Raw genomic sequence first — 320 nt, 5'->3', positions numbered from 1 at the left:
TTTACGTGTGCCTTTATGTCGACGACATGATAATCGCGGCCAAGACGAACAAGGAGATTTAGGACGTGAAAGTAGCTCTTAAAGGTTCTTTTAAGATGAAGGAGCTAGGAGCGGCTAAGTTTATTCTGGGAATGAAGATCGATCATGACCGCAACAACAGCACAGTGATGATTCGTCAAACTCAGTATATCGATGACGTGGTGAGCAGGTTCAAGCAAGAAGACGCCAAGGAAGTGTTGAACCCATGCAAATCAGGTTTGAAGTTATCCAAGATGCAGTCACCAATAACGGACGACGACAAGGCGGCTGTGCAGTTGAAA

Source organism: Plasmopara halstedii (assembly GCF_900000015.1).
Source record: "Plasmopara halstedii genome assembly, contig: Scaffold_3060, whole genome shotgun sequence".
Lineage (NCBI taxonomy): Eukaryota > Oomycota > Peronosporomycetes > Peronosporales > Peronosporaceae > Plasmopara > Plasmopara halstedii.
This window is presented reverse-complemented; position numbering follows the sequence as displayed.